Genomic DNA, 14655 nt, shown 5'->3' on the forward strand with positions numbered 1-14655 from the left:
TCAGGCAACACAACGTCACTTGAGCAAAAGGAGGTGGAGAGCTCACTAGACTAATACATTCCTAATAGGGATAGACATAAGCTGATTTTAGGAACTTAAATTTTATTTTGGGCCTTGGGCCATTGTTTGCTTTGGTAACTTTGATTAATTAATAAAAGGTCTCTGGACCAAAAATTGCTTTAAAAAAAAATCTCTTTTTCTCTTTCTTCTGGTATTTTAAGGATTTGAGCTCATAATGACAAATATTTATTATTTACTTATTTGCTTTGTGATATTGCCTCGGTTTTAAAATGGACTCTAGTGCTGACAATACTCTCTATAAACTACCACTAGTATATTATTATGACACTACAGCTACTCTCAGCTGATACATAACAACAAAGTCCAAGAATGAGTAGCACAAAAGATTTCATAGATTCAGATTCTTACATGTCAACTCCTTGATTTGGATGAGCTTGGAGTTATTGCTCCTTTTGAGCGTGTTTATAGGTAAGGTTCTCTTTTCTTTTCTTTTGAGAACCGTGGAATTGTAGCAACAGTGAGTTGCTGACAACAAATATTGAGCTCATAGCCATTAACCGTCCTGTCAGGAAAAAAAAAGTTACAGCTGTTAATTCTCTTTCACAATTTGTCACCGCGGTTAAAGGTTGATTAAGGTTGAATTTTCTCCAAAATCACCAACAGATGAATAAAGAAACCGCAGTGGAAAACCCTCTAAGAGATATCTATATATTGGCCATATTTTCCAGAGGATTGTCAACAAGATGCCAGATAAGTGATAGGCAACAACAAGCATCTTAAATCATTTGGACCGAGAGGCAGAACAAGCAGTATGGATGTTATTTACCTGAAATAGATGGTGTCATTGCAAAATCAAAATTTGGAAGTAGCACTCCCAGCTGCAATGGGTATCGCAACCACATTATATGCAACCGCCCAAGACAAATTTTGATGAACTTTTGCCATTGTTGCCTGTGCAAGATCAAGAGCTTCCAGCACCTGCCAAAAAATATAGGAAGCATTGACAATACAAGATAAGGCACATCATCATTTTTCCATCTGAATAAATTCACAGGCAAATTGCATTGAACATTTGTGTAATTATCCCATAGAAATTGCTGATATACTCACAGAGGGATGTACAGTCTGCTTTCAGTCACCTGAACCTATTCTTCACGCAAAACTATAGAGTAAAAAAAGTTAATGTGCTGTAAGTTATTCTTTGTGCTATGATATTCAGCAACTTTTTATAAATAAAAAAGATCCACCTTGTTTTTTCTCGACTGGAAATTTTGAATCCATCTTCGCATGACCATTCAATGAAAATGATAAGCAGAAACAAGACACGATAGGATAATGACTAAATAGTTATTCCTCTTATATGACACAATACATGTTACCACTTATTAAAGAAAAAATAACTTGGTATACCTTACACTATTTTTATGGTCAACGCTAATATGTGAAGAGATCATTAATATTTTTTGAATAGACATGATTAAATAAAAGCCTCACTGTGATGACATGGAACAAGTTATTTATTTTAGGATGAATGTGATGACATGGAACATGTACCTGCGATAGTTTATTTCCAAGGAGTATAATGGATGCTGCATTTGAAGCAGCAGTTTCCTGTCCTTCAACTTGCAAAGCAATCCCCAGATCAGCAAGAGCAAGAGAAGGTGCATCATTAATGCCATCACCAACCTTCAATATGAAGTACCAGTTGGATAGCCATGCATAGTATCTGACATGGAGCAAATCAGATGTTCATATAGTACAAAACTGATACTCTTTGAGAGAGAAATAGAATAATGAATAGCCACAAAGAGAAAAAGGAAATATGATGACACTTGCTAGAGGGGCAAAAAGACAGCTCAATTATTGGATGTTATGTGCCATTGAGAAGCAGTTTCCTTCAAAAGGGCCATGTAATTGTAGAAGTCAGTTTTTATATGTTAACTTTTACGATTATATAAACCAAAGTTCTCTGGGAAAAAGGTAGCAGCCAATTGCACATAGTATTGCGGCTAAGATAACTTCTACATGTTTGAGGGACAAGTAAAATATTATTAGGTTATCACCAGATCAATGCATTTACCATGACGACGCAATTGCACATGGTATTGCAGGACAAGATAACATCTATATGTTTGAGGGACAAGTACAATATATTTAGGTTTTCATCAGATAAATGGAGTTACCATGGCGACGCGGTGACCTGAAGTTTGAAGATCTGAGATGGCAGCAGATTTCTGCTGGGGTGTTAAAGATGCATTGACAAATTTGTCTTTTATGCCTACTGTCTTAGCTACAGTTGCAACTGCCTCTTCCCTGTCTCCCGATAACAGTACTGTTTCAATTCCCTTGTGCTGAAGCCTTCAATTGGTAAGAATTTTAAAAGAAAATATGAGACAACTAAACAAGAATAAAATTAAGATGTTTTACGAGAGGAAGTTAGAAGAAAAGAAAAGGGATGAGCAACATGCAGGTGGTGGAACACATTTTTGCAACGCTCTACATATTGAATCCATTCAAATTGAAAACTGATGGAAACATCTGTAAAATCTTTATGATCTAAGTTTCAATCTATAACATGTTCATAGAAATCTGGAGTTTGTAAAACTGCGAGAGGCAAGTCAATTTAAGGATACAAGTAATTTCTTCAAAAGGCTGAAGACTGGATGATTGCCTCAAATTCCCACGTTATGACAACTTCTTCAAAATAAAAGAATTAAGAAGCTAATGACCTACCACAGATTCAAGATGGGTACCATATCTATGCAGCAAGGAGAAAAGTGAGGAGTGGGGCCATGGGGGAGACAAATGATGATTATAACTTCTAAGATGCATCTAAAATTTACACTTGAAATTGTCTTCTAGGTTACCTACTTATTGTAGACTCAGCATCCTCGCGTAATTTATCAGATATTGCAATGGCCCCAATCACACCCTCTCCCTCCCGACCAACATATACAACTGTTGTTGAATGATTAGATGATTGACTGTCCTGTAATGATTTATGCATCACAGATTGATCAAGAGCCATCAAATCAGAAAGGTCTGTTTTTTGCTGGAAATGTTCTTGAACCCATTTCAGCTTTCCAATTGCAACCAAGAGCCTATTTACTTCTGCCATGGTTCCAGAGCCAGGTTCAGCCAATTGTCCATGTGTGACAGGGATACTCAAAATTAATGATTCTGCTTTCCTAATAATAGCATGAGCAATGGGGTGTGATGTTGTTTTCTCCACTGCAGCAGCTATTTGAAGAATCTCTAATTCCTCATGCCCCAATGACGTGATAGCAGAGACAGCAGGTTTTCCTTCAGTCAGAGTTCCCGTCTGAGAGTTCCAAGCAGAGATCAGGTTTGTAATTCAAACAAAATCACTACGGATCTTTTGATTTTAACTGCTGAAGCAAACGTTACAACTAAGTACTCAATTGAAGAACTACTAAACACCTTGTCCAGCATGACATGATCCACACTTGCCAAGCATTCCAGTACATCTCCTCCTCTGATAAGAAGTCTTTGTCTTGCTCCTATTTAGTTTCAAAAGATAATTACAAGCTTACCACAAAGTGTTTTTCTGAACACTTTGAAAAAATATTATATTTCTATCTCCTTGTTGTAACCAGAGTATTCTTGATTTTTGCCTCCAACTGAATTCTTCTTTTTCTTCTAGCTCCTCTAATTCCACTAAAATTGCAGCCCTTATTGTCATTTCTTCCTCAGTCAGGACACTGACATCTTTCACTAAATCCAGATCTGCCAGTTAATTGAGCAGGTTGCTTTTCTTGTTGGCTAACTCTCAAAACTTCCCTTGGCTCTTTGCTCCAAACTTTAAGCTTATTTTCAAGGAGCTTAAGTTTGATGCTAGTTTGTTATCTTGGCATCCTTCTACTTCAAATTCACTCCACCAGTTGTGCTAGCACCCACCATGGCATATCTCCATTAAAGTTTGATGGGTTTCAATGGAAAGTCAAGAACATATTTATCATAGAAGAAGTATCGTGGAAGGATCTTCTGCCTTGTGTATTTGAAAGCTTCTTCTCATTCCACTAGAGTATAAAATCTATTCAATCTAGCTGCACTATCATGATTTGGTCCTCTGAACCAAGTCAATCTGCCTCCATTTAAATGGGGATCATGCAGTTCCATCCCTTCAATCAACTTGGAGAAATCAGTCATTGTGTTTGTAATTCTATTGCAACCCCTTCTCTCCACCATAAGTCTAGTAGTAAAATCACCACATGTGACCCAATGACCACCACGTATCCCTCTCATTGCTGCAATTTCCTCCCAACAGTCATTTTTTTCATATCTAGTGTGAAGAGCATACACTCCTGTAAGGTACCAGCTAAAAGAATATCATACAGAGTCAAACCTGTAGGAAACAAAGTGGTTTCCTATATCCATTTGTTCCCCAGCCCAATTTCTACTATCCCCCACAATCAGGATACCTCCACTACTGCTTTGAGCCTCAAGAAATCCACATCTCATCCATCTACAAGCCCATAACTCTTTAGCACATGATTCCACATCTTTTCCAATTTGGTTTCTTGGAAACAATAACATCTGCCTTCCACCTCTGCGTTAAACTCTTAACAAGCTTTCTTTTAGAAATGTCGTTAAGCCCCCTCACATTCCATGAGGTCAAATTGACTTTCATTGATAAGTCTAAGTTTGGGCCATCCGCCTTCTACTTCTTCATTTAAATCTGAAGCCAAATTTTTCAGTTCCTTCTTTCCAATTCCTCTGCTCTTGGGAGTCTTGATCTTATCCACCTGTCCTTATCTCTTCAAAAAAGCCTTTCTTTCATCTAATTTTGAGAAGAGAGCAACAGCTTCCTTCGCACATCCTACATGTAAATTTTTTTTTATGACAAGGGAAACCCGCAGCAGGATAAAACCCCCGCTCCTATGCAATAGCTCGCAAACCACATAGGAGAGGTAACACGCACTAGGCAAGCCCGGTGCAACGAGCTCGACCCAGAAGGCAAACCCCTTGCTTTCGCTGGTAAGGGGTTTCGAACTTGAGACCTCCAACATGGAAGTTCCAAGCCCAAACCACTGGGCCACCCCGAAGGGTCATCCTACATGTAATTGAATGGAAGATCTTATCTTATTCCAATAGGTGAACAAGTGAATAAATACAATACATAAGGTGCTAACTAAGGAAAGAAATAAAGAGTGATTCCTATAGATCTGTAGTGATCCCTATAAATTTGTTGCCTATATATAGCTATGTATATTACTAAGATTAAGTCTATATACATTCTATAACACTCCCCCTCAAGCTGGAGCATATATGTTGATCATGTCCAGCTTGTTACAAAGATAATCAACTCGAGTTTCATTCAATGCCTTTGTGAGCAAATCAACTACTTGCTCTCCTGTCTTCACGTAGCTGGTGGAAATCAAGTTTTCCTGAATCTTCTCACGAATAAAATGACAGTCAACCTCAATGTGTTTAGTTCTTTCATGATACACCGGATTTGAGGCAATATGTAGGGCAGCTTGATTATCACACCAATGTTTTGCTAGTGTATGATGTTCCAACCCAATTTCAGTTAGAAGATGATGTATCCACATAATCACACATGTAGACTGTGACATAGCTCTGTACTCAGATTCTACACTGGATCGAGATACAACACTTTGCTTCTTACTCCTCCATGAAACTAGGTTCCCTCCAACAAAGACACAATAGCCTGTAGTCGATCTCCTATCAATTTTGGATCCAGCATAGTCAGCATCTGCAAAACACTCAACACGAGTATGACTGTGATTGTTATATAATATCCCAAGTCCAGGGGCTCCTTTCAAGTAACATAAATCTGTTCCAAAGCTGCCCAGTGTTTGATTGTAGGCGAGGACATAAAATGGCTAACAACACTTACTGCAAAAGCATGTCTGGAAGAGTCACAACAAGGTAGTTTAACTTCCCAACTACCTCATGTATCTCTCAGGATCATCAAAGGGGTCGCCGTCATCTTTCATAAGCTGCACATTGGGAGCCATTGGAGTACTGCAAGGTTTAGCTGCCAACTTACCAGTGTCTGCAAGAAGATCAAAAATATACTTTCTCTGAGACAAAAGAATTCCCTTCTTGTTTCTATTCACCTCTATACCCAGAAAGTATTTTAACTGACCCACGTCTTTCGTATGAAACCTAGTATGCAGGAAGGATTTGAGGGAAGAGATCCCCGCATAATCACTTCCTGTGATGACAATGTCATCAACATACACAACCAGCAGGATAGTGCCAACTGTTGATTGCCAGTAGAAGACTGAGTGATCACATTTGCTCATTTTCATCCCAAACTCCAAGACTACCTCACTGAACTTCCCAAACCAAGCTCGGGGACACTGTTTCAAGCCATACAAAGACTTCTTCAAATAACACTCTCCCATACTCCCCCTGAGCAACAAAACCAGGTGGTTGCTCCATATATACTTCCTCTTGAAGATCACCATGAAGGAATGCATTTTTTATATCCAACTGATGTAAAGGCCAATTCACAGAAGCAGCTAAAGAAATGAACAAGCAGACGAAAGTAAGTTAGGCAACTGGAGAGAAAGTGTCTGAATAATCTACTCCATAAGTTTGAGCATACCATTTAGCCACAAGCCTGGTCCTAAGTCCTGCCACAGAACCATCTGGATTAACTTTACCTGTGAACACCCACTTACATCCCACTGGTTTCTTCGTGCTAGGTAAATCCACCAAATCCCAAGTGTGATTTTCCTCTAAGGCATGTATTTCCTCAAGCATCGCATCATACCATCCAGGATGGTTCAAAGCTTCCTTCACTGTTTTGGGTATAGAGATGGAGTCTAAAGAAGCAACCAAGGATCTTGACATAGAGGATAAGCGGTCATAGGAAACAAAATTAACAACGGGATATGTGGATTGACAAGTCCTTTTACCTTTGCGAAGAGCAATAGGGAGATCCAAATTCTCTGAAGGATCGGGTGAAGAAAGATTTGATAACGGAGGAACCGGTGCAGAACATTTATCATTGATCTCTCGTCTCCTCGAATAAACTTGAACAATTGGTGGTCTTGCTGGAGCAGAAGTTGTAGGCCCAATGGTCAATTGGTGTTCAACAAGGAAACTAGGAGATTGAAGAACATTATTTGATTGTTCTGCCACAACCCGAGTAACCTGATAGACTAACCACTCATCTTCCTCCTCCTGAGTTGTAGAAATGGGAGGTGATAGAAGAATGGGTAGTCTCTAAAAATACCACATCACTTGACACCAAGTATTTACCAAGCTCAGTAGAATAACATCGATACCCCTTCTGAAGGGGTGAATAACCCAAGAAAACACAATTTAATGCCTTAGGATCCAACTTGGTAACAGATGGTCGAACATCTCGAACATAACACGTGCTTCCAAATACCTTAGGCTCCATCGAAAATAGTGACTTGTTTGGAAAAAGAACATTGTAAAGCTTATTACCAACAAGAACAGTCGATGGCATGCGGTTAATCAAAAAACAAGTTGTAGAGACTGCATCAGCCCAAAATTGTTTAGGAGCCTTCATTTGGAACAAAAGTGCTCGAGCTGTCTCAAGTAGATGCCTATTCTTTCTCTCAGCAACTCCATTTTGAGAGGGTGTATCAACACATGAAGTTTGATGGAGAATACCATGTTGTCTCATGTAGGACTGAAACGATTCTGACATATATTCTTTAGCATTATCACTCCTTAGAATATGCACTGAAGTATTGAACTGAGTTTTGACTTCAGCACAAAAGTGAGTAAACACTTCAGAACGGCACTTCATAAAGTAAATCCAAGTCATTCAAGAGAAATCATCCATAAATGTGACAAAATACTTATGTCCAGATTTGGAAACAACAGGACATGGTCCCCAAACATCAGAATGAACTAACTCAAAAATCGACTCCACCCGCTTATTAACCCTTGGATTTGTTGAGCTACGATGGTGTTTGGCAAATTGACATGACTCGCAATCTAGTGAAGGAATATTCTGAAACTGAGGGCAGAGCTTCTTCAACATAGGCAAAGAAGGATGTCCTAATCGACAATGTGCCTCAAATGGAGACCTGGCACAAGAGTAGGCAGCAAATCGAGGCTCCCAATATTCATCAAGAATGTAGAGACTATCAGATACATGTCCTTTACCAATAACTTTATTTGTCTTCAGATCACGAAACAAACAATGATCGGGAAAGAATGAGATATAACAACTTAGGTCTCTGGTAAGCTTACTAACAGACATCAAATTAAAGGCTAACTTTGGTAGACCTAATACAGATGACAAGGTAATGGAAGAAGTTGGTTTTACAGTCCCAGATCCTATAATATTACAGATTGAACCATCGGCAACCGTCACAGGAGAGAGTGCTACGTGTGATCGAAAGCTAGAATATATGTTAGGATTACCATGTGATCTGTGGCACCTGAATCGATCACCCATCTTCAAAGAGGATATAAGACATGCTTTTCATGATTCAACAAGGGTAGTAACTGAAATAGATTCTTTTTGTAATTTTTGATATTGTGAGAATTTTGCAAACTCTTCCGTCGAAACCAAAATTCTTTTATCTGAAGACATAGGAGCCACAATTTCAGTCATTCTCTCCAAATATTTAAGCAGCACAAGAACTCATCAACAAAAAATATAACCAGAAGCATGTACGTGACCCCACAAACACAGATGAACAAAGTCTAAAAATGATTTTATCAACTAAGAAACCAATAGTCCACGCAAAATAAAGGAACTGAGTACTTTACCAGTAGACAAGAGCACGTAGTGAACAATCAAATACCCAAGCAAGTAGTTCAGAGAAAGAAATCCTGAACCGCAACTTATGATCAAACAACACCAATTATCTGAACTGAAGTAGACGCTAGCAGCCACAGAACCACAAATCACAAACAAGATTCAGTGTCGCATATAGAAACGAACCTGGAAGTGACGAACAAACTTTCCAGATTGTATTTTAACACCAGAACAAACCTGAGAAGTGACAAACAGACTTTCCAGATCGTATTTTAACACCAGAACAGACCTGACATTCGCCAGAAATACGTTTCCAGATTGTATTTTAACACCAGAACAGACCTGAGAATCGCCAGAAATACGTGCCGATGCCGGAAATTTAAAACCCAATCAATTCAGCCAGACACGCACCTTCACGTGCCGGTGCGTGATGAACAAAAGAACTGTATGAGCGGTGTGTGACAACCACTCACTTCACAACCAGATGCCGATGAAGACTGGTTTAGCCAGAAAATATACTCCGCCTCCTACTGTGGGGGTGTGGTGGTGATAGTAGACCGAACACTTTAAATCAGTGGAATAGAAATCCAAACTTATTCCGTAACACAGCCAAAACGAAACGAGCCTATAAGCTCTGATTCCATGTAATTGAATGGAAGATCTTATCTTATTCCAGTAGGTGAGCAGTGAATAAGTACAATACATAAGGTGCTAACTAAGGAAAGAAATAAAGAGTGATTCCTATAGATCTGTAGTGATCCCTATAAATCTGCTGCCTATATATAGCTATGTATATTACTAAGATTAAGTCTATATACATTCTATAACACTACAAATGCAACTCACATGCCATGACATTTAGGTAGCAATAAAAGCTTCTCATTAGGGTTAAATGGGAAGTTTAAATTAAATTGTGTCCAAATTTAGAAAGGAGAGATTCTTTCTTGAACGGACTAAAAATGAAATAGGGTCACATAAACTTGTGCGGAGGAAGTATATATCTAGGGCTAAAGCTAGAATTTTTTCTGGAATTGCTTGTATTATTGGCATTTCTGATAGCCAAGGAGCCCACATTTCTGCTTGTTGGTTGGAACATCTAAATCTCCTCTAGCAGTTTAGTCTATAAAGCAAGAGATACATCAAGGAGAATACTCTTGTGAGTAAGAATGTGAAAAGAGGTATGGGTATGTCCTCAATTGCTGCATAGCAGTGAGATTGGAGGAAATTCTGTGAACTACAGCAAAAGCATTTAAATCTGATTATGTACCTAGTGAGGTTCCAACAAGAATTGCAGTTGGTGTGGCAAGGCCTAAAGCACAAGGGCAGGAGACAACCTATCAAAAATCAAAGACAACAATATGGTTAATCAAAATCAAATCACACCATTTAAGGACATCTATAAGTGGAGGATCATATGCTGGAACTTTTAAGTCCCAGTCAAGCTAGGCATCAGAATAAGAATAGACTAGGTGAAATGACTACAGTAAGTTTGGCCGACTGGTATCACAATTGTTTTTTTTTTTTTTTGGAGATAAGGGTAACTTTGTATTCACAAAAAATTTTGGAAACTACATCGCACAGGATGGTGGGCACACCCTCAAAAAGACATACAGAATTACAAGTTTCCTCTAAAATCGACCATCCCTATGCTTTCCCCTACCAACTCTTGCTTACACCAAAAAAATAAGACTTGAGCATTTCATTTTTATCTTCTAAAAACAATCATTTTGTCCTTCAAAACACCTAGCATTCCTTTCTTTCCATAGAGTCCACCATATACAGGCAGTCTTCCACCAATTTTCACTTCTCCCTCTATTGCCAATTCTTATCCAGCTATTAAGGAGCTCCATGGTTGTCTTTGGCATCACCCAGCTAACCCCTAGTATACACAAACATATTCCACAATTTTGAAGCTGCTTTACAGTGAATGAACAAATGATTATTTACTTCTGCTTTCTGCTCACACATAAAGCATCTTGAGCAAAACTGCATCCCCTTTTTTGTAATGCCTCATGGGTAAGGCAAGCTTTTCTTATGACCAACCAGACATAACATGCTACTTTTAATGGGCTTCTCGTCTTCCACACTAGCTTCCAAGGCCACTTTTTAGTCACTGACTGATTAACATTTATCCTCCAGTAGCAAGATTTAACTGTGAACATTCCTTTGCTATGTAGCTTCCAAATTGGTTTATCCTTTCTTTGAGATATGGCTAGTGGGGTGTTAAGCACCTCTAGTAACCTGGCTACATAAGCCCTCCTGAACACTAAGTTCCACCCTTGTTGGCTCCATACTTGAGCAACAGTAGCAGATCTTTGTAAGCTCAAGGTGTAGAGATTTGGGAATAAGTTCCTCAGGCTATCATCCCCTTTCCAGATTTCATTCCAGAAATCTGTTTTCAGACCATTGCCCACACTAATATAAATATTGTTATTGAACTCTGGCCACATCCTTCTGATGGTCTTCCACACGAAGCATCCAAACGACCCCATCACCTCCTCAGTAGTCCATTGGCTAAAAAGGTCATATGTCAAATAGCATAAACTTCTTCCTGTAGGCAAGCAATTCTTGTGCTTTTACCAATAATGAAACCATATTTATGAAGCAACCGCATCGAAAGCAGCCTTCTGCAGTAATCCAAAACATTACATGTCTTCTGTTTAAACTTAACAATTGGTTTCTGTTTTTCTTTTTGATCAGTAAATTTTACACCTTGATTTCTACTTTGGGCCATCTCATGAAGCTTCTGCTGAAGTTCTATTACTCCTACAATTTATTCGTCCTAAAGTTATTGGCCAAATCTTCCTTCACCAGTTATATCATAAGAGTAAATGGAGAAGCACAGATGTGGCCAGCAGACAAACTGACAAAGCACAAAGATTGGAGCAGCTAAAATGATAACTCCAAAAGTTAGTCTAGCATTTATAACTTCCAATAAATTAGCAGCAGCCTCTAACAAGAACTAACAGAATAGAGAATGACTAAGAATTTTCTAGACAAAGATACAAGGGAAATGGAGAAGCAATTTAAATTAGTTAGGAAGGCATTGATATAAAATGGTTCATCAATTCACCATGACGCACCAATACATCTACAGCAAGTTTCAGGCTCAGAAACAAGGATCTCCTTCTGGTCCGGCAATATCATTCAATAGAACATCTGGGATGATGTTTGACCCAACATAATACCTATATAATGAGTAATACTTATCAAACAACAGAAAATTATAAGTAACTTCTCGGTAAAATGAAATATATACAGTACCAGAGCATGCTATCATTGTTGGAGAGACTCAAAGTAACCAAATAAGAGTATCAAAGATTCATTTCTACTGCTACCAAAGTATTGCAGAATATTGATCATCTATATTTTGAATGCTTATACCAAAACTTGTTCAATGTGCTATTCCCTCTGTCCCATTTTATGTGGCACCCTTTCCTTTTTAGTCCGTCTCAAAAAGAATGTCACCTTACTATAATTATAAACAATTTAACTTTAAAATTCTCTTTTTAACCTTTTTGAAATGATTTACAACCACATAAATATCTGAGGATTGTTTTAGACCACAAATTTAAAAAGTTTTCCTTTTTTATTAAATACTGTGCCAAGTCAAATGATGCCACATAAAATGGAACTGAGGGAAGTATTATTTTTGATAAAGAAATAAATTTATTAAATAATTGTTAGAGAGACTTAAAAGTAACCAAATAAGAGTGTCAAGGATTCATTTTCTGCTGCAGCCAAATTATTGCAGAATCATTGATCACCTATATATTTTTTTGAAACTAATCATTGATCACCTATATTTTGAATGCTTATACCAAAGCTCGTATAATGTGTTGTTCTAGGGTTTCTCTATCAGATGATTAGGGAAGGATTTACCTTGATGTATGTGGTATCATCTGACACCACGTCATCAGGAAATCTTACTAAATTATATATTAATAATATGCAAAATAAAAAAGAGCGTAAATAAAGACAGAAATGACACCATTTGTCACAAGTTGCATCTAGGTTCTCTGGTTAGGCGGATGAAATTTCTTACAGACGGCAGTAGTTCAAACCTCGATAGCTTGCTTTTTGTTTTAAAATTTTTGAGCAATACTAGTCCTTACTAATTAAAAGTTAATATGTCAAGTCGGATTGATCCAATGACCTCCTTCCTTGTAAGGACAAACTAAACCACATTCACTATTGAAGACCTACATTATTTTTCTTTGTGAGTTGAACTTTATGTTTAAATTTTTAATTCAGTTAAATTTCAATGACGAGATCATTTCCTAAAGCACCTTCTGACCCTTCTAAACCAAGTTCAACATCTCAAAGTTCATCTAACTTTGAGGAAAGGGACGATGAGTCGAAACAATATCGACAAAGATGTATTTAGTACTATATCTAGTGAGACTATTATAAACACACTGCAAAGTACGAAAACATGCGGAGGAAAATTGTAGTTTTGTACTTGTGTTTTTTTATGGCTTTACTGTGTTTGTTTTTTGTTGGGATCGACACATTTACTTTCCTGAATCAGACAAATTATGAAGTATGCTAGGGAAATTGTTGACGTCTCCTAGTCAAATCCCTATTCCCAAACAAGTTTTTTTGAGAATGGTAACTTTTTCTTCTATTTATCCATAGGTATACTACATCAAAGTAGCCCCTCTTCCAAAAATATTACAAACTAGACTGACTCCATCTGTGCTTTTTGTCACAAATAGTCTAAAACATCAAAAAGTTCTTCTGCCTGTACTAAGACTTTCTGTTTACACCAAAAATAATAAAGAGCTATACAATTCATCTTGAAATTCTGCACATTGTTCTTCTTGCCCTCAAAACATCTTTGATTCCTTTCTTTCCACAATGTCCACCATATACAAGCTGGGACAATCCTCCATCTCTCCTCCTTAATTGTAGTATTGCCAATATTGATCCAACAATTTAGGAGTTGTGCTATGTTTCTTGGTTTCACCCAAGTGATCTCTCTAAGACTGTTGAATATTCTCCATAATTGATCTGTCGATTTGCAATGCAAAAAGAGATGGTTCACTGTATCTTCCTGTTCCTCACACTAATAGCATCTTGAGCTTAGTTGGAACTTCCTCTTCTTTATATTCTCTTGTGTCAGCACTGCTTCCTTTGTTAGTAACCATGTGAAACAGTTTACCTTGTATGGGATTTTAGGTCTCCATATCATCCGCCATGGCCATAGCTCCATCCTATCATTTGAATTTGATTGATTAAGATCTTTGTAAGCTGACTTGACACTGAAAACCCCTTTGCTACCAATCTTCCACACAACCTTGTCTTCTTCCCTAGTCAAATTGCTAAATTGTGCCATTGTATCATGGAAGGCTACTATGTTCCCCATCTCCCAATCATTTAGATTCCTCCTAAGATGTAAGTTCCACCCCTGTCCTGTCCACATTTCAGCCACAGTTGCATTTTGTTGAAGGCTTAGTGTATATAAGTCTGGGAATAATTGTTTCAGGGTTCTTTGCGCTATCCATCTGTCCTCCCAAAATGGCACCTTCATTCCATTACCCACCTAGAATCTGATTCTAGAAAGGAACAGAGGCCAAAGATTTCTTATTGATCTCCAGATCCCACATCCATATGGTGTAGTTACCATCTTTGTCATCCACCTATTCTCCATTTCATATTTTGCCCTGATCACCTCTCTCCATAGCATATTCTCTCCTATCATAAACTTCCAAAGCCATTTTAGCATTAGGCTTTTGTTTTGTTTCTTCATGTTCTTGATCCCTAGTCCCCCCTGTTTCTTATTTTTTATGACCTCTTCCCATTTGACTAGATGAAACTTCTTTTTATCTTCATTTCCCTGCCAGAAAAAACTTCTTCTCAAAGCATCTATCCTCTGTATGACATTGTCTGGT

General features: G+C 38.0%; 1 pseudogene; it reads right to left on the minus strand.

The window, feature by feature from the left end:
* Window positions 1-358: 358 nt before the first annotated feature.
* The window catches only part of LOC125841947 (copper-transporting ATPase PAA2, chloroplastic-like), a 37390-nt pseudogene continuing 23093 nt past the window's right edge, over window positions 359-14655 (minus strand).

This window comes from Solanum stenotomum, chromosome 10, assembly GCF_019186545.1.
Source record: "Solanum stenotomum isolate F172 chromosome 10, ASM1918654v1, whole genome shotgun sequence".
NCBI lineage: Eukaryota > Viridiplantae > Streptophyta > Magnoliopsida > Solanales > Solanaceae > Solanum > Solanum stenotomum.